This window comes from Haliotis rubra, unplaced genomic scaffold, assembly GCF_003918875.1.
Source record: "Haliotis rubra isolate DU_JTF1 unplaced genomic scaffold, ASM391887v1 Scf284, whole genome shotgun sequence".
In the NCBI taxonomy this organism is placed as follows: domain Eukaryota; kingdom Metazoa; phylum Mollusca; class Gastropoda; order Lepetellida; family Haliotidae; genus Haliotis; species Haliotis rubra.
The window spans coordinates 852,242-879,906 of NW_025766936.1; the positions used below are offsets into that span (position 1 = coordinate 852,242).

The window sequence follows — 27,665 nt, forward strand, 5'->3', positions numbered from 1 at the left end:
ACCAGCGTTCGTAGCCCTAAGAACTTCTTAAGCCCATTCTTAACACATTGGCTACGATCAAAGTTAAGAATTCTTAGGGCTACGAACGTTTCGAGAATAAGGGCCCAGCATCGCCAGGACACTGACGTCAACATGCTGATCGTGTTTCTACCCCGGTTTCTACCCCGTCATCTACCCGTGCCTGGACATGTTTGCTACATGTCTGCCCTTCTAAATAGATCTCCCGTCATAAAGGCTGGCTCATCCAGACAGGCTGCTCATGTAGCCGGCTAGTGCAGTAACGTCTTGCACGCTCGGGTGCTCCACCCCGCCAGGGACGGGTGGATGGAGACACTCGGGAAGAGGCAAGTTAGTCTTACATCGGGGTCCTTCGCTCGTCTCATGCATGTCACTGTTGGGTGTCTCTGCTTCAGCTGCATCCTACAATCTGACAACTATTTGACACCGTGTGTCAGATTAAGAATATCCAAGGTTACGAGTTTAGATGATGTTCTGTGATGAGCATAAACTCTGGCCAACATACTCCTCCGAAATCTTACACACATGCCCACCTGTAGAAATATGCGACACCAGCAGGCCATAGTCATATGATCATGAGCCTCTTGTAGACCATGGTCTTATAAACATGGCCCCACCTGTAAACAATGGTCTTATAAACATGCCCCGACTGTAGACTATGGTCTTATTAACAAGTCCCACCAGCAGATCATGGTCTTAGAAATATACGCCATATGTAGACCATGGCCCTATAAATTGCCCCATCTGTAGACCATGGTCTTATTAACATGCCCCACCTCTAGATCATGGTCTTAGAAATATACGCCATATGTAGACCATGACCCTATAAATTGCCCCATCTGTAGACCATGGTCTTATTAACATGCCCCACCTCTAGATCATGGTCTTAGAAATATACGCCATATGTAGACCATGGCCCTATAAATTGCCCCATCTGTAGACCATGGTCTTATTAACATGCCCCACCTCTAGATCATGGTCTTAGAAATATACGCCATATGTAGACCATGGCCCTATAAATTGCCCCATCTGTAGACCATGGTCTTATGAACATGCCCCACCTGTAGACCAAGGTCTTGTATGCATGGCATAACTATATATATAAGAACATATTCTTACAAACCTGCCCTTCCTAAGAGGATATATTGTTACAAAACTGTCATATCTAAAAGAAATTATTTTAAAAGTATGTCCCTTCCAAATATATTTTCACAAGCATGTCCCTTCTGAAAGTATATATTCTTACAACCATGACACTTCTATGGACCGAGGAAGTTTCAAAGATTTAACAACCATATCCATTTCTATACGAAATAGAATCAATAGAATTCTACAGACGAGTATCTCCCCAAAGCCTGGCATTCCAGCACACCAAGCCTCTCTGTACAGCACGTCTTCAGCAAGACCATCTGTGTTCGTCCATGACCCCGGCACAGTACCCATACTCTGCCACATCAGCCTCGGGAATCAGCTGTAACCAAAATACAGACATTATCGAGGACAACATCAACACTCGGAATCAACTGTAACCAAACAGTAGACAGTATCGCGACTCCAAGACAGGGAGCCACAACACTCTGTACTCCTTTCCCGCACTCAATAACATCGTCTTTGTTAAAGGTAGATGATATCTTACACACACACACACACCATTCTCAGTGGTGCCTTGATCACTCTCTCCATTCTTGATGGCGCTTTACGCACGCACACACAAACACACACAAACACACACACACACACGTAAGCTCGTATGCACGCGCGCACGTACGCAGGCACGCGCTAATCTCAATAGTGCCTTACCCCCACCACCTCTTCTCGGCGGTAACGGTTCCATCATCACCTCCACCACGACGATGATGTATTGACCCACCCCCATTGCCACTTGAACCTGGTAACAACACTAACCTTTTTGTATGAACCTTGTCGGTAGTAAAGGAATCTACTGCGTGGTCCTGTGTCACCAAATGTGTAACCTAAGCCATTCCTTCCTGTCATTTGCCCGTGTTCTCAGGCTGACGTGCAACCTGGTAAAGTGGCTAATTTGGGGCAGGTGCACCCAGTATCATGGCCATTTGTAGAAGTTAAATATTAAGTAAACCGATGTCAATCTTACCAGACGGACAGCTGGATAGACCCACACGGGGACAGAGATGTATGAACTGAGCGTTGTGGTAGCTGCGCCCAATGGCTTAGAACCACGAGTCGTACTGGTTGTGGGACGAAGGGTCCACCCTCGTGTATGGGGGTAGACCTGCCAGGCCCGTGTGTCGGGATGAGGAGATGGGACAGGGGTGTTAACCCAGATGCTGCTCCAGCACTCTGACATTCACGTGGCAATTACCGCTACATCATAATGAAGGCAGCATGTCACGTGGCTTATGACTAACGGAATGTGCAGTCATGACACCTGTGTTATAATGCAGCACATGTGACCAGAGGATCCGCATTGAGTGCGTCGACCTGGTCCAGGAGACGGGATGCTTAAGCTTTTATAGAATGTCGTCATTGTTTAAATAACATGAACCTTTAATCACAAGGATGTATGTGGGTATATCATGAAGCTTCCGACGGTACGGACTGAATGTGAAGATGCGTGAGTGAGTATGGGAGTGAGCGTGTTTTAGTATTATTCCAGCAATTTCACATCGGGGGCCATTAGCAAGTGCTCCCACATGGGGACTCGAACCATGGTTTGGGTGTACCGGGCGAACGCTGTAGCCACAGGCAACCCAACTACCCCTTATAACCAGATGTACAAGATACCGGTCCACTCACTACAACCATGTTCTGTTTGGTCTGAGAAAATACACAAGTGTAGGATATATAAAAATATAGTGTTAGAGAAAGAACGGATATCTCGGGACAGTGTATCGGTATAACTCGTGTTCAAGTCAGTCGGAGCATGGCTGTATTTGGTTCCTTGTTTCTGCAACACGTTGGAGACGCTCCACTCCCTGAGATCTGCGTCCGTTCCTCCATATATGCATCGGCTCATGCTACGATATTGAATTGTAAATAAGGAATAACGTTCAATAAGTCCCTATCATTAAGTGTTTACCATCTCCCGAGAAGTCAAGTTGGTTCTATCAAAGGAAAACTGTTTCTGTGATTTCCATATTACAGGAAACACGATTGTCTTGACTGGAAGATGCATGTAGTTTATTGGACGGCGGCGGGAGTGTGCGACGGGTATCAGGCTCCAAGCTCTGTAATCTGTAGTGGTTTATGACCGGCTTGATACTGAGACAGACGGCTGATCATAAGTAGACAGTCTGGACAGAATAATCAATAGCACATAAACTTTTATGAGGGGAATCGGGGGTGGGGTTGGGGGGTGAGGTTGGGTAGCCGAACATGCTGCGCACTAGCCATCCACCATGCTAACGGTGTTGTCTCTTACAGTTCACAGCCCATGCTAACGGTATTGTCTCGTGCAGTTCACAGCATGTGTGTTTTGAGTTTCAGTGTTACGGACGGTACGGACTGAATGACATCTTGGGAACACTTGTACTACCATTGGAACACACAACAAACTCGTAGACATTGAATACCTGTGTAAGCTATCCTTTTTAAAACAAAAAGAACACGTCATCAAGTTAACTTGTGTTGCTTTCAACATGCCTTTAAAGATAGATATCTACATTTATCAATTGTTTTTGAAACGTTCATGCGAAACATGATTTCACACGTGTGATTTCCGTGCAGACTTCAGTGGTAACGAACACAACAGTTAAGCCCCGTGCGAAGATGATCACGTACACACGGTACTCCTGTGTAGCAAACGTAATGGCGTAAGCAAAATCGATACTATTGCTCTACTTGAATCAACAATGCTGTCAATAAATATATGCTCCAGAAAGCAAGGTTGGTTACATCCCAGTTGTTATGTGTTAGATGTCCGTAATGTCAAGATGTCTGAACAATGGGGTGGGTGGAAGATGGGAGGGTGCGCACCCCAATTCCCCTACACCCTTGCTGCAGTGGCTGTGGTTGTTTCTGTATCGGTGTAGTGTGTGGTACTGGGGTAGAAATGGGACTGGGATCTGTGACGCAACCCCTGCAGTCAGTATAGGTCGCCACATATCCTCTCATCGGGCTTATATTGCAGATATCTTCTGATAATGACATGATGAGCGCTGTGTTTCCGAGATGGGTAATTGCAGTTTTCTTAGCTAACTGAGCCTATAGGTCCAGCTACCAGCTCCTAGGCCTGCTTTTGGAGATGAAGTTTGAACGCCTCCCGTAAACCTGTACAAACATTCCGGGGGGATTCCAGAATAGCAAGTTTTCACAGTTGCTGCCGGTTAGCTCTCTGAGGCAACAAAAAACACACTCGGCCCACAGGAAGTGGAAATTTGGGATTATTTAATATTTTCTCCCTTCCTCTGTTTCTGATTAGCGGCAAGTCTGGTGAAGTGTTCCCGGCCGGTCCAAAGAGCCACGGCAGCAGGATTCTAATTGGAAGATTAATTATCTAATTGTGTTAATTATGGTTGACATGACGAGTCTCTGATCAGGCGTAAGTCTTTCAGGTGCAAGAAGTAGCTCTGTTGGCAGCACTTATTGATAAGGTCAAGATCTCGCCGGAAGGGGGACCGGCGTCCGACTGGGTGCACCGTAGGGGGTTTCAGAACCCGGGGTGAGGTTCAGGGGATTAGGTCTCTGTTTGTAAACGTCAGCAGTGGTGGCAGACTGTGTGGGTTGCTGTTATCTGACTCCCCAACTGTCCGCCTCTACGCCTAAACTGGACTACACACGGGTCTCTGTTATGGTGCGGTGGGGTAGCCTAGTGGTTAAAGCGTCCGCTCGTCAAGCTGAAGACCCGGGTTCGATTCCCCACATGGGTACAATGTGTGAAGCTCATTTCTGGTGCCCCCGCCATGATATTGCTTGAATATTGCTAAAAGCGGCGTAAAACAATACTCACTCACTGTTATGCCTATTTCTATTTTGAAGAGATGAGTTTGGATGTTGGCAAGGGTGGGTATGGGAGTTTGGAGGGGAGGGTTTGGATGTTGGCAAGGGTGGGTGTGAGAGTTTGGATGTTCGCAAGGGTGGGTGTGAGAGTTTGGATGTTAGCAAGGGTGGGTATGGGAAATTGGAGGGATTGGTTATGATGTTGGCAAGGGTGGGTGTGAGAGTTTGGATGTTGGCAAGGGTGGGTGTGGGAGTTTGGATGTTGGCAAGGGTGGGTGTGGGAGTTTGGATGTTGGCAAGGGTGGATGTGGGAGTTTGGATGTTGGCAAGGGTGGCTGTGGGAGTTTGGAGGGGTGGGTTTGGATGTTGGCAAGGGTGGGTATGAGAGTTTGGAGGGGTGGGGTTGGATGTTAGCAAGGGTGAGTGTGAGAGTTTGGATGTTGGCAAGGGTGGGTGTGAGAGTTTGGAGGGGTGGGGTACATTGTTAAGGACTGGTATGTTGGTGCACTACATGGTCCGCCCTCCACAAAGTCTCATAGTTGCAGGCACACGTGTGTCCCTAGCAGTGCAGCCTTAACAAGGGAATACAGACACGCCCTCGTACCTGTCGCTGATTACACGGGGATACGTAGAGTCTATGATGCCGATAAAATGTTTCCATTCTTGAAACATAACTTGTTATTTGTAATATCGCAACGGAAAATACACCTTTCGTTTTCAGCCAGTTATTTTAGCTATCCCACACGTCAGAAGGGTGTTTACCTGTAATCAAGCACATTAAGTTCTAACTGAGTGTTTTGAGATGAAAGTTCGATTAGGTGATGTGCTCGGTTTTCTGTAGTGTTCGCTGAAGGGGTGAGTGAGGTTAGAAATAATTCAATTTTCCAGTGTTGCCGAAACCAGCTCTCCATTGCAAGTACCGGCCAGGCTTGCTGCAGCGCTCTTTCAGCAGATGAGGAATAGCTTGGGCAGACGTGCGTGTTAGTTTTCAATGAAGCGTGTCTTCATTATCACCAAGGAGATTGTAAGCCATTCAGAGCTTTCTAATGGTGAAAAAAATGATATGTGGTTTCATAAATTAGTTCTGTAGAAGGGTAGGACCGGTTGTCTGTAGGACCGGTTGTCTGGCTGTTTGCTGGAAGTAGTGGTAGGTGGGAGCTGTGGGCGCGGGGACCCGCACGTGGAGTGCCGTGACTCGAGCAGACGCTTCTCCGCCCTGACGAGAACACGACTTTACGCTACTTCTCCACTAGCTGCCGTGTCTGTTGTGGTTATCTCCGTGCGTCGTTTATCCAGTGTGATGTATGAATGTATATCATAATCAGTAAGTAGCAACCGTGTACAACTGTAGCGGTGTATCTTCATTCAACGTGAGACGACGCTCTGGTTCAGAATTACATCACATCCATTAGCGCTTCTTGCTTCGGACGAGCAGTCGTCTAATAATGTTTATCGGCTGTAATCTGAAATGATTGTGTTAGTTTTGATTGTGAATCAAGTGTAGGACAATTATTTGTGACTAGAGCTGTCAGATTCTCACTCGGCCCACTTATAGTAGTGAGAGGTGAATGGTTCCCCTTCATAGACAGCAGGGTCATAAAAACAGCAGAGGATTCCCGTTTTTATTGCCCGAGGAGAACTAGAATTTGCCCGCTCGCACAGTTTTGAAGTGTCAGCCATGTTCGTTTGATTGGCGTAATTTGTTTGCTTCGTGTTAAAACTCTAAATATATATTTTGTTGGGGGAGTTTTTTTCTACAAATACTGTAGCATGCTCCTGCCGGACCGAACATAACGAATGCCATCCTGACAGTAATGGGTGTTGCGAGCGTTTTTTCCCAATAAATGTAACTGTTCCCCCTACAGCGACTTGACTTCTCCTGTTACTGCCGTCTTCTCTCCACCATGGCGGCTCATACACTGGTTTAATACCTATGATTGGCGACGTTTGTTTCTAAAGTTATATCGAGTGATGGAACACATCTGCCGTGTGATTGCCTGTATGGTTATCTTCGTCAAACAATTGCGATGTATTCACTCTAGCTTCGTTTTGTTGAAAACCTCTACGGTTACTCAACATTCGTCCAAGATTCAGTTTGTTCTACTTTCTGGTGTAAATCTTTGTACATAATGTCACCAGTACCGTCTAGTACCGAAGACATCCGAGTTGGCATACTAGATATACCACCCCATCTCAGTCCATACTCAACTCTTCTCAGATCTCGCAGTCCATGCTCAACCCTTCTCAGATCTCGCAGTCCATGCTCAACTCATTGTCAGATCTCTCAGTCCATGCTCAACTCATTCTCAGATCTCTCAGTCCATGCTCAACTCAATCTCAGATCTCTCAGACCATACTCAACCCAATCTCAGATCTCTCAGTCCATTCTCAACCCTTCTCAGATCTCTCAGTCCATACTCAACCCAATCTCAGATCTCTCAGACCATGCTCAACTCATTCTCAGATCTCTCAGTCCATACTCAACCAAATCTCAGATCTCTCAGCCCGTGCTCAACTCAATCTCAGATCTTTCAGTCCATGCTCAACTCAATCGCAGATCTCTCAGTCCATACTCAACCCAATCTCAGATCTCTCAGTCCATGCTCAACTCAATCTCAGATCTTTCAGTCCATGCTCAACTCAATCTCAGATCTCTCAGTCCATACTCAACCCAATCTCAGATCTCTCAGTCCATTCTCAACCCTTCTCAGATCCTGAAATAAGTAAACAATCAAAGAATTATATATATTCAGCCTTATTATGAACGTTATTTTACGGACTCTATGTTATGGTAATAGATGCCCTTTCACCTGCAAGCTTCATTCACAGCTAGAGCAGCATCTGGCCACTCACTGACTTAGACAGCAACACGTTTGCCCAAGCAGGGCATAGTTTTACACTCGTAATGTAAGTGCTGGAACCCGTCAACTGGATGGGTAGTTGTGGAGAACAAGAGTGATGTTGATGACGAACTCTATGGGGGAAGCTGTTCACGTAATGGGCCTTGCGCTCCCTGCCATTACAATTGGGCTTCCTCCTCCGACTGTGATGGATCGTCTCTCTTCTGGAGCGGGGACTGTTCAAGGTTGAGGACCTATCAGATCACGCATCTCCTTATGTTTCCTCTAACATTTCAGTTATGGACTTTGAAATGACAAAATATACTTCTATGTGTGTAACGTGGCTGTCGGTGCCAGTGACGTGGACAAAGGCTGTCCTTGGTAACGCTCTGTCAGACGGGGGCGTGTACCACGACAATAGGCATGTTAGTATGGGTTAACTATTTTCTTGTAGATAGACAATACAATGTGCCCCGCATTAGTTTCTTTGTGTTTGTCTTTTTGTGTTCACGTTTTAAGAGGTTTCTAAGCGGGGTATCCATGTTATACGTCCATACCACTGTCACTGACACATCCCGCACAGCGGACATGAACTGTGTGGTTCTGCTCCATCTCCCCTCCCACATCAACCTGTGATATAACCAAACTGACTCACTGACTGTGATATAACTGAAGTACTGACCAGAGCGGTGTTAAACCAAACTGACTCACTGACTGTGATATAACTGAAGTACTGACCAGAGCGGTGTTAAACCACACTGACTCACTGACTGTGATATAACTGAAGTACTGACCAGAGCGGTGTTAAACCACACTGACTCACTGACTGTGATATAACCGAAGTACTGACCAGAGCGGTGTTAAACCACACTGACTCACTGACTGTGATATAACCGAAGTACTGACCAGAGCGGTGTTAAACCACACTGACTCACTGACTGTGATATAACTGAAGTACTGACCAGAGCGGTGTTAAACCACACTGACTCACTGGCTGGGCCGTCGCTGCTTGACCACGAGTAGAACTGGCCACGACTGTCCAGGCGTTAGAGATTCGGATATATACAAGGTCTAATACTATGAAAGCCAAGAAACGACTTAGAGGACCCGATATCGTTGCGTTGAGGTTACTGTTTTGGGGCAACTGATATACAGTTTTCTGGACAATTTAGCTACTAGGCGTATGCATCGCTGTAACTGTTATTGTTCTTAAAGATGATCGTGACTGTGAACAATGAGCGGGTCTGGAATGCGCTGTATAATTCTCAACAGTTAGACGCAGCTTTTGGTGTCAGTTAGATTAAGCCATTATTTCACTTATGGGGGAACCGTATATCTAGAAACACTTCATCTGGCGTTGTTTGAAAGGGATAAAACAAATCGTGGAGAAATCTGTTTGGAGCACATTGCTGCCTGTCAGCCAGGGTCGATGTAAACGTCGTGTTTCACGCTGTCGGTGACGTGTCGTGAGCTTTATGATGTCGTGGCAGGCCCAGGTCCGCAGTGCAGGCCATGTGTCCCGCCGACAGCACTGGGAAGTGACAAGCTACCCCACGTTACATCAGTCGCCTACTTGTTATCAGACAGTTAATGGTTCTGTTCATCTGGAGAGAGAGACACTGATATCGTGAGAAATGTAGCCTTGGAATGAATTCTACTTAATTTTCTCTGATATGGGAAATCTCGAGAATGTTGATCTTTCACTGCCCACGTGTGAAGAGATTCCTTCCTTCAAGAATGGAAGTTCACTGGTTCATCACCGGGCAAAGTGGACTAAGGTATAAGCTATACTGTCGAGTATACTAGGAAACCCGGTGTCGGGAATATCAAACTATATCTGACTGCCGGGAATATCAACTACTAGTATATCTGACTGTCGGGTATATAGGATATATCTGACTGTTTGGAATATCAAACTATATCTGACTTTCGGGTATCTAAGGATATATCTGAGTGCCGGGACTATCAAACTATATCTGACTGTCGGGAATATCAAACTATATCTGACTGTCGGGTATATAAGGATATATCTGACTGCCGGGAATATCAAACAATATCTGACTGTCGGGTATATAAGGATATATCTGAGTGTCGGGAATATCAAACTATATCTGACTGTCGGGCATATAAGGATATATCTGAGTGTCGGGAATATCAAACAATATCTGACTGTCGGGTATATAAGGATATATCTGAGTGCCGGGACTATCAAACTATATCTGACTGTCGGGAATATCAAACTATATCTGACTGTCGGGTATATAAGGATATATCTGACTGCCGGGACTATCAAACTATATCTGACTGTCGGGAATATCAAACAATATCTGACTGTCGGGTATATAAGGATATATCTGAGTGTCGGGAATATCAAACAATATCTGACTGTCGGGTATATAAGGATATATCTGAGTGTCGGGAATATCAAACTATATCTTTCTGTCGGGCATATAAGGATATATCTGAGTGTCGGGAATATCAAACTATATCTGACTGTCGGGTATATAAGGATATATCTGAGTGTCGGGAATATCAAACTATATCTGATTGTCGGGTATATAAGGATATATCTGAGTGTCGGGAATATCAAACTATATCTGACTGTCGGGTGTATAAGGATATATGTGAGTGTCTGGAATATCAAGCTGTATCTCACTGTCGGGAATATCAAACTATATCTGACTGTTGGGAATATCAAATTATATCTGACTGTCGGGTATATATGGATATATCTGCAGCTGAGTGTCGGAAATATCAAATTATATCTGACTGTCGGGTATATAAGGATATATCTAAGTGTCGGGAATATCAAACTATATCTGACTGTCGGGTATATAAGGATATATCTGACTGCCGGGAATATCAAACAATATCTTACTGTCGGGTATATATGGATATATCTGAGTGTCGGGAATATCAAACTATATCTTTCTGTCGGGTATATAAGGATATATCTGAGTGTCGGGAATATCAAACTATATCTGACTGTCGGGTATATAAGGATATATGTGAGTGTCGGGAATATCAAGCTGTATGTCACTGTCGGGAATATCAAACTATATCTGACTGTTGGGAATATCAAATTATATCTGACTGTCGGGTATATATGGATATATCTGCAGCTGAGTGTCGGGAATATCAAACTATATCTGACTGTCGGGAATATCAAGCTGTATCTCACTGTCGGGAATATCAAACTATATCTGACTGTCGGGAATATCAAACTATATCTGACTGTCGGGAATATCCAGCTGTATCTCACTGTCGGGAATATCAAACAATATCTGACTGTTGGGAATATCAAATTATATCTGACTGTCGGGTATATATAGATATACCTGCAGCTGAGTGTCGGGAATATCAAGCTGTATCTGACTGTCGGATATATAAGGATATATCTGAGTGCCGCGACCTGTATCATAAATTGTAATGTGAATATCAAATTGCTTGCTTTTGAATTTGGTGCTATGACATTTTCTGTTTTAAAATAATAATGTAATGAATATACAAGTATATGTTTTTAACATAAAACTCATTTGGACTTTGGACTTGAAATACTTATTCAGACTTGATCTCGTCACTATATGGCTGGAATAATGTGACGTAAAGCCCAACTTAACTCGTTCAATGTGCCTGTTGAGTATAGCGTGCTGTTTTTGACTGTCGGGTATGTCAAATTAAATGTGACTGTTGCGTATACCATATCATATATGACTGTCGGGTATATCAGGTTAAATTGGGTGTATGAGATCCCATTTGATGATCCGGTATATAAGGCTATATTTACGGTAGAGAATATGATATCTATTTGACTGTCGGGTATATCAAGTTAAATTGGGTGTATGAGATCCCATTTGATGATCAGGTATATAAGGCTATATTTACGGTAGAGTATATGATATCTATTTGACTGTCGGGTATATCAGGTTAAATTGGGTGTATGAGATCCCATTTGATGATCCGGTATATAAGGCTATATTTACGGTAGAGTATATGATATCTATTTGACTGTCGGGTATATCATATCCTATTTGATTATCATATATCAGGCTATATGTGACTGTAGGGTATATGATATCCTATTTGATTATCATATATCAGGCTATATGTGACTGTAGGGGGTAGCAGGCTATATGTGACTGCCGAGTTTCTCTGTTGCTTGAGGCTGGTTTGTCTGTGGTCAGTCCTCACGCGAATCCGTATGTGCAACACATTATTCAAAGGTATAGACCCTTCCTCGCATAGCGTGGGCCAATACAGCCTTCTCCTACAGCTAGTTTCCCTATACCGTGTGCTGGTGTTGTACGTGGAGGAATTATATAGTTCAGCTTCACAGGTCCATCCTGATGTCTTCATTTCGAACATACTACAATTCCTCAAAGGATGCGTTCGGGTATCGAGTTGGTTGCAAGAATCAGATTTCATTTCAAGACTACATTATTATAAGATAACTATGTATTTTATTACTTGGAGGAGCTCTGGAATGGCTATAGTATATAGATCGCATTACCATGTAAGTAGAATTATGGCTACCGAGCTCATTAAGCCGTCATCACCCAGTTAGTTCGGAGTGTGAAGACGCCGCTTCATCTTCCAGTCCAGCAGCACCAGCCTCTGCCCAGCACGGAGGGGGACTCCGGGAACCAACACTGGTTCCGGGACTTCATACTTTCAGGAGAGGCGCTTAATGGTCGGATGGTGAGATTCACTGTATGTTTCTTATCGTGTCCCGGTTGCAAAGATGATGCTCATTGTGCCAATCACTGGATTTTCTGGTGCAGTTTCGATCATTTACAGGACACGGTTTTAAAGCCGAAATACTGCAGAGTACGGCGTGGAACATCAAACAGCAAAATATCTTGATCCTCACGGTATTTGCGGATCAAAGAATATAGCAAAGTCTAATCAATATTAATATTCCTAATAATTATTTTGTCGTACTTATTTTACGATGTTGTTTTTAACGGTTCGATTTCAGATAACCACGACCATATATTTATTATACATCTAAACATAATGGCCTAGAAAACACGTAAAACAAGAAATCTTATTGCCCTGTGTTTTTCATACGATTCATTGATCTTCGTTCTTGTGAAGGGGAGCGTGTGTGTGTGTGTTTTTATGTTTGTGTGTGAACATGAGTGGGGAGGGCTAGGTGGGGGGTTGTAATCCTACCCATTGCACTAGGAAATGGCATCTTGATGCAGCTCGCTGCAACCTGAATTAAGTGCTTTTTGATGTTTCGACGTTTGAAGTCGAAATTCAAATATTATCCCTCCCGTGAATGTTGGATGATCTGGAGAAAGATAGGGATCGAGATGGGGTTTAAGAGGTTGTGGTGAAAGAAACGATGGCTGCGGCGTTCAAAGAAGACGAGTTGTAGTTGAGGAGCAGACAGTGATGTGAGGCCCTGTATGTGTGTGTGTGTGTGTGTGTGTGTGTGTGTGTGTGTGTGTGTGTGTGTGTGTGTGTGTGTGTGTGTGTGTGTGTGTGTGTGTGTGTGTGTGCCTGATGCGGGGGAGAGAGGTGTCTCCCCCCACCTCACGAACTTACTTTGTATGATAAATATATGGTGGTCTATCTTCCTACAACTCTGTATGATAAACAAGCGGTAGTCTCTCTCTCTCTCTCTCTCTCTCTCTCTCTCTCTCTCTCTCTCTCTCTCTCTCTCTCTCTCTCTCTCTCTCTCTCTCTCTCTCTCTCTCTCTCTCTGTAAATATGTGTGTGTGTTTCCATGTGTCTGTCCGTGTGTGTGTCCATGTATTGTCAACGTTACCCCAACGTGCATGTATGTATCAATCTGAACGACGTGCCTGTGCATACAGGGGATATTGGAAGCAGCTTGCTGCCGCGATCGGCATGGTTCGGTCATTGTTTTGTCGAGGGCACATGACCTGTTTGTGTTGTATGATCACAGCCAGGTTTTGTCGCTAATTGTTAACATAACTGTAACGCCGGGGCACTTCCTCCAGACTGCCTTGTGTTGTGACTGAAATGTGAGATGCATCAGAAATCCACAGCCTTCATGTAGTTGATAAAGTTACCACCTGGGCACTGACGTCAGTCTAGACTACCCAGTGTCCTTGGTACTCAATCATACCAACGTTTGCTTCTGATGTTGACAGTCCTCTAGAATATCCAAGCTTCATCTGATGTTGACAGTTCTCTAGAATACCCAAGCCTGCTTCTGTTAATTGACAGTTCTCTGGAATACCCAAGCCTGCTTCTGATATTGACAGTCCTCTAGAATATCCAAGCTTCATCTGATATTGACAGTCCTCTAAAATACCCAAACCTGCTTCTGATATTGACAGTCCTCTAAAATACCCAAGTCTGCTTCTGATATTGACAGTTCTCTAGAATACCCAAGCCTGCTTCTGTTAATTGACAGTTCTCTGGAATACCCAAGTCTGCTTCTAATATTGACAGTTCTCTAGAATACCCAAGCCTGCTTCTGTTAATTGACAGTTCTCTGGAATACCCAAGCCTGCTTCTGATATTGACAGTCCTCTAGAATACCCAAGCCTGCTTCTGTTAATTGACAGTTCTCTTGAACACCCAAGCCTGCTTCTGATATGGACAGTCCTCTAGAATATCCTGGGCCCCGTTCCTCAAAGCGATCGTAGCGCTACGATGATCGTAACTCCCATACTGTAACATAGACTTACGACTGTCGTAGCGCCAAGATCGCTTTGAGGAACAGGGCACAGGATTGCACACTCATATTGACAGTTCTCTAGAATAACCAAGCTTGCCTCTGATATTGAACAGTCCTCTAGAATACCCAAGGTTATATTTGATAATGACAGTCCTCCAGAATACCCAAGGTTATATTTGATAATGACAGTCCTCCAGAATACCCAAGGTGATATTTGATAATGACAGTCCTCCAGAATACCCAAGGTTATATTTGATAATGACAGTCCTCCAGAATACCCAAGGTTATATTTGATAATGACAGTCCTCCAGAATACCCAAGGTGATATTTGATAATGACAGTCCTCCAGAATACCCAAGGTGATATTTGATAATGACAGTCCTCCAGAATACCCAAGGTGATATTTGATAATGACAGTCCTCCAGAATACCCAAGGTTATATTTGATAATGACAGTCCTCCAGAATACCCAAGGTGATATTTGATAATAATGACAGTCCTCCAGAATACCCAAGGTTATATTTGATAATGACAGTCCTCCAGAATACCCAAGGTGATATTTGATAATGACAGTCCTCCAGAATACCCAAGGTTATATTTGATAATGACAGTCCTCCAGAATACCCAAGGTTATATTTGATAATGACAGTCCTCCAGAATACCCAAGGTGATATTTGATAATGACAGTCCTCCAGAATACCCAAGAAGGTGATATTTGATAATGACAGTCCTCCAGAATACCCAAGGTTATATTTGATAATGACAGTCCTCTAGAATACCCAAGGTGATATTTGATAATGACAGTCCTCCAGAATACCCAAGGTTATATTTGATAATGACAGTCCTCTAGAATACCCAAGGTTATATTTGATAATGACAGTCCTCTAGAATACCCCAATATTTGATAATGTCCTCCAGATATTATATTTGATAATGACAGTCCTCCAGAATACCCAAGGTGATATTTGATAATGACAGTCCTCCAGATAATGACAGTCCTCCAGAATACCCAAGGTGATATTTGATAATGACAGTCCTCCAGAATACCCAAGGTTATATTTGATTACCCACAGTCCTCTAGAATACCCAAGGTGATATTTGATAATGACAGTCCTCCAGAATACCCAAGGTTATATTTGATAATGACAGTCCTCCAGAATACCCAAGGTGATATTTGATAATGACAGTCCTCCAGAATACCCAAGGTTATATTTGATAATGACAGTCCCCCAGAATACCCAAGGTTATATTTGATAATGACAGTCCTCCAGAATACCCAAGGTTATATTTGATAATGACAGTCCTCTAGAATAACCACAATTCTCCTTTCCTTTTATTGTAGTATAGTCGGTTTGTTACGGAAGCCTATTAGGGCCACTGATATTTTTTTATTATCTTGAAAATTCAAGATATTAAGTTGAAAATTCAAGATACCATCTTGAATTGAAAATTCGAGATATTAAGTTGAAAATTCAAGATATTAACTTAATATTTTGAATTTTCAAGATAGTATCTTGAATTTTCAACTTAATATCTTGAATTTTCAAGATAGTATCTTGAATTTTCAACTTAATATCTTGAATTTTCAAGATAGTAAAAAAATATCAGTGGCCCTAATAGGCTTCCGTAGTTTTCCCTCTCCTCAAGAAAATAGTATAAACATAGATCTCTCCTCTTAGACGGGAGTATAGTGATTTATCCACCTTCCCAGACATGGATACAGTCATTTATACCTCTCCTCAAACATGAATACAATCACCTTTTCCCTCTTCTTCGACAGGAATACAGATATTTACCCCTCTTCCCGAACAGGTATACATCCATTTATCCTTCCCCTCAGACATGAATACAATAATTGTTCCCTCTTCCTTGACTGGTAGTTTGTTCCCCCTTCGTGGACAGAAGGCACGCTTCTTTTGTCGACGGGAATACAGTCATTTATACCCTTTCCTGTGTCAGGAATAATAGTTGATCTTCTTTTATTCGTCGACAGGAATACAGTTAGTTATCTATCTCTTCTTAATCAGCAGGAATACGTTTATCTGTCCCATTTTCCTCAGCGGGAATTTCCGCTGGTGGAATTCCCTGGGCAGCCTCAAACCACACTGTTGTCCTTCCCCGAGTGTATGGGAGTGCCGGCCCATCACAACACCACAGTGTTATCAACCTCTAACAAATCTGCAGTTTTTTCCAGCTGGTGATTGTATGTGTAATGTTTACGAGTGTGTGAACTGGGTGATATAAAGGTCATATTATTTGTAAATATGTATGACCTTTACATCATCAGCCGACGTGAAGGTCACCAAGTTGGTTCCGACTGTGAAGCTGGAGCTGTCGGTTATCAGCAGCATCCATCTCACGTCTTAATTGGGGTGGGATGGTTTAAGAGAATACGGAGATTTATAATATCCCGTGTCTACATTGAGAACTGTCTACTGATATCTGTTTAGCATCACGTATGTTAGATAGAAAAGTAGCATATCTTTTCCTAAATTCTATATTTATGAAAACATATATTGATAATAAATGAGGGCTGATTCTCCAACGACGGCGTCTTCTGCACTGATGTCGACTTAATGTGAAAACAACATTACTACTTTGACATAGTGTCTTATCTGATGTCGAATGTTTGCCGACGGGAAGTGAGAGAGTAAAACAATTTTGGCATATTATCCATTGAGTCATAGAACGGTGTTAGTGCTAAAGTTACTATTAATCACTCTACCTCATGTGCCTTTCCTTGTCTTCCATAGATCAGATCACAGGAAAGCACACGCCCTGCCTATATCTCCACAATAAATCGGCGGATGTATTTGTTCTGCTAATGTCAACTTTAAACACGATCAGCGACTGCGTCTCCTAATGTTCTTTACTGTTTCTTTGGAAGGCAGATACAATGTCCTGTGATGTCCTCTGTGGGTATCTCTATATTTAATTGTGTCAACTATCTATTTGTTTTGGATGCCTTAGGGTTAGGCAGTGTCGTTTTCGTAGCTTTGAGGTCCGGTGGGGTAGTCTTGAGGTACGGTCAGACTCGGTGAGGTCGGAGTGTGGAGTGGTAAGGTGAGGTAGAAGTGCGGTAGGGTGAGGTCCGGTGAGGTAGAAGTGCGGTAGGGTGAGGTCCGGTGAGGTAGAAGTGCGGTAGGGTGAGGTCCGGTGAGGTAGAAGTGCTGTTGGGTTAGATGCGGTGAGGTAGAAGAGCGGTTGGGTGAGGTCCGGTGAGGTAGAAGTGGTCTCCTTGGGGCTCCTTTTCAATCTAAATGGGTTTTATTTGTTACAATCAAAATTATATATACTACCCATCAAGTGTAAATGTAGCCACTTACTTCAGTCAACTGTTCTAAACTAGATTTTGCTAAATATTCCTTAATGTTTAAAGGTACACATGAACTGATGTATTGTAAAACAAATTCATAACGTTGAAAACATTATTTTCATGAGTTCAATAAATCATGAAACTCAGTGAAAATTGGCGAATTCTGAACAAAACCTTACACCAAAACGGAGCTGTTCACATGCACGATATTTGCACATGCTTTTCAGAATATTCATGCATGATCCTCGTACAGTTCATCGGCATAAGGTTTACAGTTGGTTCCCCTAAGTTAGTGGAGAAATTCATCTTCGATGTAACCGTATATATATATACATAACATATAGCGAGTGCTTTAAGTGAGTCTAACCTTTTGATGGGTAGTATATATTGAGAAACTAAGCGTTAGTCTAGAAACGACCGTCCTGGCTACCACGTTACTGTGTATAGATACACAGCTTGAGACCATGCCTGCCTCTGAGGTCCCTATTGTTAAATACTGGCTCATGATATATGATGCTTACATCAATCAGTAAATGTGCGGCATTTAATACTTAAAAAAAGTAATAAATAACTTTCCGCCAACTCCATGTACTCACACAGATATCCTAAAAGAAATCATTCGCTGTGGCTATTGTCAACATTTTCATAGTTTTTTTTTATCAATCACAAAAGGTTTATACATAGCGTGCTGCTGACTGGGGTATGTGTAGAGATGACGAGTCTGCCGTATGCTATCGATCTAACCACTGTATATACTCCGCTGTTGTACGGATGCTATTCAGGTTCCTCCCGGCTTTCATGAAATGTGGCTTTAAAGTGAATGTTTGATGTAACAGACTCGTGAAATCTGACGCCCGCCTGTCAATCACCTGACCGGGACTGTAGCAATGTTCTGCATCAGCAGATATTGTTTCATTGCTTGTGTAGATCAAGCCATTAGTATATTGACCAGCTCCTTCCTGGGGACAACCGTCGGGGTTGGTAGAGCAGGGGAAGGGGCGAGTGCGATGACGCTGAACTACCCACTGGCCAATTGTCGCCAGTTCAGTCAGTATTTGAAGGCAGGGATTATTCTCTGGAATTAGCTCCACTGTGCATTGACAGCTTGTCATCGTGGCCAATCGATTGCTTAAGAGGAATTTCTAATTTTTGACAGTAAAAAATATTGCATGCACAGTGTGTGATTAACTTTGAGTGAGTAGTTTGGAGACTTGGATACTGGCACAATGGATGGTGAAAGGAAGGCTGGCAGCATCTTCATCCAGATCGTTATGAAGGTCGGATATACGGAACTGGCTTCACAGAACTTAATGTATCAGAAAAAAAATAAAATGACCGATGATGCAAGAATATATCACGATCATTTTGATAAACGCTTCATTTTGTAGGAAGTAATTATTTCTTTTTGAAAATGTTATGAATAAATAGAAACTTTTGAATATCATTTGAAAGGTTTGTTTTCCCGTAATTATCTGGGCTTTTATAAAAACGTTGACATAATTCAATACATATTGATGAATATGGTTTAATTTTCTTCTCTCCAGTAAAAAAGATTACAAAAGACTCATTTGCATAATAAGGAGTCTGCTTGAAAGTTGGCATTTCTCGTCTGCTCCACACGTCTGCTCGGTACACTGCTGACACCACTTAAGGTACAATCAGTGATAGCATGCGATGCCGTAGTTCCCGTCCCCGATCTCGTCAGATAACGTTCCCGCAACAAAGGCTCCTCACATACTCCCGCTGATGACTTGTAGTAGAGAAAGCGCCAACACTGTAACGAGCTGTTACAGAGCTATTGCAGTAACTGGAGTCTCCGTGATGGAAGTTGCAGCAACGTTGTCTACTGCATCCAGATGGTGTTGGTGCTGCTGCTGCACACAGCAGTAAATCACACGCTGCTAATTGCTACATGCAGACATGGCTTGTTACCCCATCATCTGCACATCAGAGGTAGAGCTAAGAGCTACACAATAGCTGGTGCTTCTGTGTGATGGGAGTCACAGATTCTCCAACACTTATCACTCATGGGTTTGTCATCAAGCGGGTCCGCTCATCACATTGTATTCTTCAGCAGAGCAATTGCTGCAGTACGTTAAGAGGAAAACCTCTTTACCCGTGTTGTAAGAAGAGTTCCAAAAGGCACTTCAGTCACATAGACCAAATCAGATTGTAAAATATCCTTATTTAGAACACAGTTTTAGAAATTAGCTCCATAGCTCCACCAGGTGGTCAGGTGTCCATATTTTGCGCTGTTAGAAGTTAGTTGTAACTGCACAGATCCGGTCAGAGCAACTAAAACTGAATACATTTGCTCTCTCAGGTATAACAATAGTATACAAAAACTGCTTTATCTACGAATTCCAGCTACTCAGTTTTCAGAGACTAGATCAGTGTCCCTTAGTGATAAGTTGGGTATTTTATCCTGACAGATCCCGGGCAAAGTGAAGCATCTGATCCGAACTACTGAAGTTGCATGTTTGTAGCTTGACTACATTATGTCGTTGACTACTTTATGTCGTCTTCCACCTTTACGTACAGCCTCATACTATTTCACGTGTCCTTTATAAAACTATAGCACCTCATGTTCAAAAACTTCAAAATGGAGAAGTCGTCATTAGCTTTGTTGAAGATGTTGCGTCAGCCAAATCATGCCTATGTCGCTTGTGGCGGCGCCAGGATATTGCAACTCTTTGCACGCCACCTTGTATACATCTGTTCAGCATGGAATGTTATTGTTTTAAAGAGTTGTCGTTCCACTGAACACAGTTAAAACATTTCTTTCCAATAGAAGTCAGCCACGCCAGCCATTGAGGCTTTGAGTGTAATACTTACCTAAGCGGCTCCATGTCAATGGAGTAAGTCAACTTTTCCAGATGCAGGAAGTGTTTATGTTCATAGAAAAGGTCTTTTATCTTTAAATACACTTCAAAATCATACCATGTAGAACTCCATATGAAGCTGGGAGTAGATGTGAAACTTAAGCCTGCTTGAAACGTCTGTTGATGAAGAAGTGGCCCCCCTCCTGAGTTGATGGGCGAGGTGATCAAAGACCTTCTATATGTCGGGAGCTTCTCTATACAGGCATACCGTCCTGCATGTCTACACCTCTTGTCACAGCGACTCAGCACCACAGATAGCTGTGCAGGGTGGAAGCAGTGTATTGCTGCCACTATAGACAGCAACAAGAATAAGTTCCAAAAAAATAGATTGATAGTTCTTGGCATTTGATTGACAGAGTTGGTGTGTGGTGGTGTTCGTGTTTGAAAGAGACTTGCAGGAAATACGGAGAAATATGATGATATGTTGGAGAAATGGAGAGAAACAAGAAGTGTATGATATGTGGGAATTCGTAGAGAAGTAGGGAGGAACTTGGGTGATATAGAGATATAGGAGGAAATTGGGTGATGTGAACTTATTTTATTTGGAGAAATAGGGAGAAACTTGGGTGATACGAAGATCTTGGAGAAATAGGGAGAAACTCCAGTGAAACAAAGATTTTTGGAGAAATAGGGAGGAACTTGGGTGATACGAAGATCTTTGTAGAAATAGGGAGAAACTTGGGTGATGCGAAGATCTTTGTAGAAATAGGGAGGAACTTGGGTGATACGAAGATCTTTGTAGAAATAGGGAGAAACTTGGGTGATACGAAGATCTTGGAGAAATAGGGAGGAATTTGGGTGATACGAAGATTTTTGTAGAAATAGGGAGGAACTTGGGTGATACGAAGATCTTGGAGAAACAGGGAGGAATTTCGGTGATACGAAGATCTTTGTAGAAATAGGGAGGAACTTTGGTGATACGAAGATCTTTGGAGAAATAGGGAGGAATTTGGGTGATACGAAGATCTTTGGAGAAATAGGAAGGAACTTGAGTGATACGAAGGTCTTTGGAGAAATAGGGAGGAACTTGGGTGATACGAAGGTCTTTGGAGAAATAGGGAGGAACTTGGGTGATACGAAGATCTTTGAGAAATAGGGAGGAATTTGGGTGATACGAAGGTCTTTGGAGAAATAGGGAGGAACATGGGTGATACGACGATCTTTGTAGAAATAGGGAGGAACTTGGGTGATACGAAGGTCTTTGGAGAAATAGGGAGGAACTTTGGTGATACGAAGGTCTTTGGAGAAATAGGGAGGATCTTGGGTGATACGAAGATCTTTGTAGAAATAGGGAGGAACTTGGGTGATACGAAGATCTTTGGAGAAATAGGGAGGAACTTGGGTGATACGAAGATCTTTGGAGAAATAGGGAGGAATTTGGGTGATACGAAGATCTTTGGAGAAATAGGGAGGAACTTGGGTGATACGAAGATCTTTGTAGAAATAGGGAGGAACTTGGGTGATACGAAGGTCTTTGGAGAAATAGGGAGGAACTTGGGTGATACAAAGATCTTTGGAGAAATAGGGAGGAACTTGGGTGATGCGAAGACCTTTGTAGAAATAGGGAGGAACTTGGGTGATCCTAAGATCATTGTAGAAATAGGGAGGAACTTTGGTGATACGAAGATCTTTGGAGAAATAGGGAGGAACTTGGGTGATACGAAGGTCTTTGGAGAAATAGGGAGGAACTTGGGTGATACGAAGGTCTTTGGAGAAATAGGGAGGATCTTGGGTGATACGAAGATCTTTGGAGAAATAGGGAGGAATTTGGGTGATACGAAGATCTTTGGAGAAATAGGGAGGAACTTGGGTGATACGACGATCTTTGTAGAAATAGGGAGGAACTTGGGTGATACGAAGATCTTTGGAGAAATAGGGAGGAATTTGGGTGATACGAAGATCTTTGTAGAAATAGGGAGGAACTTGGGTGATACGAAGGTCTTTGGAGAAATAGGGAGGAACTTGGGTGATACAAAGATCTTTGGAGAAATAGGGAGGAACTTGGGTGATGCGAAGACCTTTGTAGAAATAGGGAGGAACTTGGGTGATCCTAAGATCATTGTAGAAATAGGGAGGAACTTTGGTGATACGAAGATCTTTGGAGAAATAGGGAGGAATTTGGGTGATACGAAGATCTTTGGAGAAATAGGGAGGAACTTGGGTGATACGAAGGTCTTTAGAGAAATAGGGAGGAACTTGAGTGGTATGAAGATCTTTGGAGAAATAGGAAGGAACTTGGGTGATACGAAGATCTTTGGAGAAATAGGGAGGAACTTGGGTGATCCGAAGATCTTTGGAGAAATAGGGAGGATCTTGAGTGGTACGAATATCTTTGGAGAAATAGGGAGAAATGTTGGTGATACGAAGATCTTTGGAGAAATAGGGAGGATCTTGAGTGGTATGAAAATCTTTGGAGAAATAGGGAGAAACGTTGGTGATACGAAGATCTTTGGAGAAATAGGGAAGATCTTGAGTGGTATGAAGATCTCTGGAGAAATAGGGAGAACCTTTGTTGATACGAAGGTCTTTGGAGAAATAGGGAGGATTTTGAGTGGTATGAAGATATTTGGAGAAATAGGGAGAAACGTTGGTGATACGAAGATCTTTGGAGAAATAGGGAGAAACTAGGGTGATACAAAGATCTTTGGAGAAATAGGGAAAAACTCGAGTGATACAAAGATCTTTGGAGAAATAGGGAGGAACTTGGGTGATACGAAGATCTTTGGAGAAATAGGGAGGAACTTGGGTGATACGAAGATCTTTGGAGAAATAGGGAGGAACTTGGGTGATACGAAGATCTTTGGAGAAATAGGGAGGAACTTGGGTGATACGAAGGTCTTTGGAGAAATAGGGAGGAACTTGGGTGATACAAAGATCTTTGTGGAACTAGGGAGGAACTTGGGTGATGCGAAGACCTTTGTAGAAATAGGGAGGAACTTTGGTGATCCGAAGATCTTTGGAGAAATAGGGAGGAACTTGGGTGATACGAAGATCTTTGTAGAAATAGGGAGGAATTTGGGTGATACGAAGATCTTTGTAGAAATAGGGAGGAACTTGGGTGATACGAAGGTCTTTGGAGAAATAGGGAGGAACTTTGGTGATACAAAGATCTTTGGAGAAATAGAGAGGAGCTTGAGTGGTATGACGATCTTTGGAGAAATAGGAAGGAACTTGGGTGATACGAAGATCTTTGGAGAAATAGGGAGGAACTTGGGTGATACAAAGATCTTTGGAGAAATAGGGAGGAGCTTGAGTGGTATGAAGATCTCTGTAGAAATAGGAAGGAACTTGGGTGATACAAAGATCTTTGGAGAAATAGGGAGGAACTTGGGTGATACGAAGATCTTTGGAGAAATAGTGAGGATCTTGAGTGGTACGAAGATCTTTCGAGAAATAAGGAGAAATGTTGGTGATACGAAGATCTTTGGAGAAATAGGGAGGATCTTGAGTGGTATGAAAATCTTTGGAGAAATAGGGAGAAACGTTGGTGATACGAAGATCTTTGGAGAAATAGGGAAGATCTTGAGTGGTATGAAGATCTTTGGAGAAATAGGGAGAAAAATTGTTGATACGAAGGTCTTTGGAGAAATAGGGAGGATTTTGAGTGGTATGAAGATCTTTGGAGAAATAGGGAGGAGCTTGAGTGGTATGAAGATCTTTGGAGAAATAGGAAGGAACTTGGGTGATACGAAGATCTTTGGAGAAATAGGGAGGAACTTGGGTGATACAAAGATCTTTGGAGAAATAGGGAGGAGCTTGAGTGGTATGAAGATCTCTGTAGAAATAGGAAGGAACTTGGGTGATACAAAGATCTTTGGAGAAATAGGGAGGAGCTTGAGTGGTATGAAGATCTCTGTAGAAATAGGAAGGAACTTGGGTGATACAAAGATCTTTGGAGAAATAGGGAGGAACTTGGGTGATACGAAAATCTTTGGAGAAATAGTGAGGATCTTGAGTGGTACGAAGATCTTTGGAGAAATAAGGAGAAATGTTGGTGATACAAAGATCTTTGGAGAAATAGGGAGGATTTTGAGTGGTATGAAGATCTTTGGAGAAACAGGGAGAAAAATTGTTCATACGAAGGTCTTTGGAGAAATAGGGAGGATTTTGAGTGGTATGAAGATCTTTGGAGAAATAGGGAGAAACGTTGGTGATACGAAGATCTTTGGAGAAATAGGGAGGATCTTGAGTGGTATGAAGATCTTTGGAGAAATAGGGAGGATCTTGAGTGGTATGAAGATCTTTGGAGAAATAGGGAGGATCTTGAGTGGTATGAAGATCTTTGGAGAAATAGGGAGAAACGTTGGTGATACGAAGATCTTTGTAGAAATAGGGAGGAACTTGGGTGGTATGTAGGTCTTTGGAGAAGTAGGGAGAAACGTGGGTGATATGAAGATCTCTGTAGAAATAGGGAGGAACTTGGGTGGTATGAAGATCTTTGGAGAAATAGGGAAGAACTTGTGTGATACAAAGATCTTTGGAGAAATAGGGAGGAAATTTGGTGGTATGAAGATAATGTTCATTTTTATGTTGAAAATAGTTCACACACAAAATAATGAATAGGCAGCATACTGGATTCGATTATATTTACATACTAATATCTAAATATATGTGATTATGACATCCTTACTGATAATACTCCAAAAGCCTGATATTAATAATCCGATAAGGATGTCATTAGATACATCAATTTCTCTTTCAGAAGTGCTATCATGATAGCTGTATCAGTAAATGAATGTAGCATATGCAGAGTTCGTGTTCATGTAAACTCAGGGGATATTTTGTATGTAACTCCATGGTTTGTATGTAACACCAAGGCTTGTGTGTAACTCCATGGCTTGTGTGTAACTTCATGGCTTGTGTGTAACTCTATGGCTTGTGTGTAACATCATGGCTTGTGTGTAACTCCATGGCTTGTGTGTAACTCTATGGCTTGTGTGTAACTCTATGGCTTGTGTGTAACACCATGACTTGTGTGTAACACCATGGCTTGTGTGTAACTCCATGTCTTGTGTGTAACTTCATGGCTTGTGTGTAACTCCATGGCTTGTGTGTAACACCATGGCTTGTGTGTAACTCCATGTCTTGTGTGTAACTTCATGGCTTGTGTGTAACACCATGGCTTGTGTGTAACACCATGGCTTGTGTGTAACATCATGGCTTGTGTGTAACTCCATGGCTTGTGTGTAACTTCATGGCATTTATGTAACTTCATGGATTTTGAAAGATTCTTAGAAATGACTTCTTTGCCTTGATTCACATTTCATTTTCAAATATTTGTTCCTGCAAAAATATTGTTTTAGGACTTGAAACTACAAGCACTGAATGGAAACAAGTTTGTTGTATGTTTAAAGTTAGTCTGCATATAGCCATAGAGAGGTGATATCCCCTCAGCCACCGCCGGACAAGGATATTTGATTGTTTCTGACATATATACATCAAAAGAAAATACCAGTTGCGAAAGTTTATTGTGCCTGAAGGAAATGTTTTGGTTTCTTGAGAAGTTCTTTCTTTAGGCTGCTAGATGATCATCTGCGATATATACCTTCTCTCAGGCTGCCTCGATCCTCAGCGCACACACCCACTCCAGTGTTCCTGGAGGTAGCAGCTACCTCCCCCTTCCATGGCACATATCCCCCTTCCTCTCTGTAGTAAGTACAGAAGATGTACCTCCCATCTGCCATGCCCCTGCCACATATCCCCACCCCTTTAGTGTTATGACAGATTAGGAGTACCCCCCTCCTCAATTCCCCTCTATTGTAAGGTGTACCTCCCCCTCCAGAAATCCCCAACCCACACCCTAGTCATGTGATAGATAAGGTGTACCTCCACCTCTACCCATCACAGAAATCCCTACCCCGCCACAGACTCACATCTCGTCTCTGAATGAACGTATTTTGCAGAAAGAAATGGTTCCTAAATTATAATCATTTAATATAATGAAAAGGAGTCCAGGTACTGCCACATATTCTAGACTTGCATGGGCCTACTTTGTATATATTTGTTTCAAGGTCTGTATGAAAGACTACCCCCACCAGTGTATCGTGTATGTGAGGTGTCCCACCCAGACAGATATCCCTCCCCAGTGTGATCCACCCCTGCCAGCATCTCTCCCCAAAGTCTTGTGAGTACACGAGGTGCTCCACCCGGCAGATATCCCTCCCCCAGTGTGACCCACCCCTGCCAGCATCTCTCCCCAAAGTCTTGTGAGTACACGAGGTGCTCCACCCCAGCAGATATCCCTCCCCAAGTGTGACCCACCCCTGCCAGCATCCCTCTCCAAGTGTTGTGTGTACATGAGGTGCTCCACCCCAGCAGATATCCCTACCCCCCACCAGTGTGTATCCAGTGTATGTACATGGCGGTGTCCCACCCAGACAGATATCCCTCCCCAGTGTGACACACCCCTGCCAGCATCCCTCCCCAATGTTGTGAGTACACGACGTGCTCCACCCGGCAGATATCCCTCCCCCAGTGTGACACAACCCCTGCCAGCATCCCTCCCCAGTGTTGTGAGTACAGTCCACCCGGCAGATATCCCTCCCTCCACCCCCTGCAGATATCCCTCCCCAGTGTTGTGAGTACACGGCGTGCTCCACCCCGCAGATATCCCTCCCCAGTGTGACACAACCCCTGCCAGCATCCCTCCCCAATGTTGTGAGTACACGAGGTGCTCCACCCGGCAGATATCCCTCCCCCAGTGTGACACAACCCCTGCCAGCATCCCTCCCCAGTGTTGTGAGTACATGAGGTGCTCCACCCGGCAGATATCCCTCCCCCAGTGTGACACAACCCTGCCAGCATCCCTCCCCAATGTTGTGAGTACCACGAGTACCCGGCAGATATCCCTTCCCCAGTGTGACCCCACCCCTGCCAGCATCCTCCACCCGGCAGATATCCCTCCCCAGTGTGTGACCCAGCCCGCAGATATCCCTCCCCCACCCGGCAGTGTCCCTCCCCAGACACAACCCCTGCCAGCATCCCTCCCCAGTGTTGTGAGTACACGAGGTGCTCCACCCCGGCAGATATCCCTCC

At 43.3% G+C, this 27,665-nt stretch overlaps 1 protein-coding gene across 7 annotated transcripts in view; it reads left to right on the plus strand.

The window, feature by feature from the left end:
• Window positions 1-27,665, plus strand: part of LOC124281413 (collagen alpha-1(XXIII) chain-like) — a 145,378-nt gene that overhangs the window by 1,688 nt on the left and 116,025 nt on the right. The window lies entirely within an intron of this gene.